Source organism: Lupinus angustifolius, chromosome LG12 (assembly GCF_001865875.1).
Source record: "Lupinus angustifolius cultivar Tanjil chromosome LG12, LupAngTanjil_v1.0, whole genome shotgun sequence".
Classification (NCBI taxonomy): Eukaryota; Viridiplantae; Streptophyta; class Magnoliopsida; order Fabales; family Fabaceae; genus Lupinus; species Lupinus angustifolius.
This window is the reverse complement of record NC_032020.1, coordinates 9,668,199-9,669,022: the sequence shown is the minus strand read 5'-3', so window position 1 is coordinate 9,669,022 and position 824 is coordinate 9,668,199.

The window sequence follows — 824 nt, the reverse complement described above, 5'->3', positions numbered from 1 at the left end:
AGTAGGTCAATGTCAGTTTTTATGTTGATTTTTTTCGTTATTTTTTTATGTTTTGGTGGAAAGGAAATAAATGAGAAATAAAGGGTGAAAAACAAAAATGTGAACGAAAAGACTAATGTATGTATGGTATGGTGTTATGTGATGTGAAAATTGCAAATGCATGAATTAATTCATTGAAATTGTACCAATACATAATGAAAAATGAAAATTCAATCTTAAACAAAGAAACAACAACATCCAAAGGCTCTATGAATGGCTAATGGAGTATAGCACTAGATTACTTGTCCTCCCAGAAGACTGATGGTGGTGCCTCGACTTCAACCCAGTTGGTGAGAGCGGTTCTTGGGGTGCACTGGAAAACATAACAATCTGACTGATTCGAGCATTCCCCTTCAAGCATGGACACCGATCCTTGAGACTCAATCCCTGCGCTGACGAAATATGGCCTGGTGTGTGGAATAGGGAAATCTGCCTTCTTATACTCAAACTGTCCCAAGCGGGCCCACCCTTTCCTTTTTGCCTCTTCCTTTATCCTTGTCTTGTCGGCTTTGGTTGGATTATAGCCCAGACCGAAGTGGCTCTTCTTTCCGATGGGCATCATTATGTCCTCTACTCCTTGCCCGTATTTGCCTAGGCCTTTCCCTGGTTGATATCCTTCCTTAATCATCATTAAAGCTGTTTTAGATGGATGTGGCCCTATCATTGATGCCCCTTCTACAAAAGTGGTGTTGGCAATTTCCAAAGCCTGGAATGAGGTTTCGAGTGCTTCCTCAGCCGCTTCAATATACGGGGTATCAAAGGGCCTAGATACCAGCATATCCTCT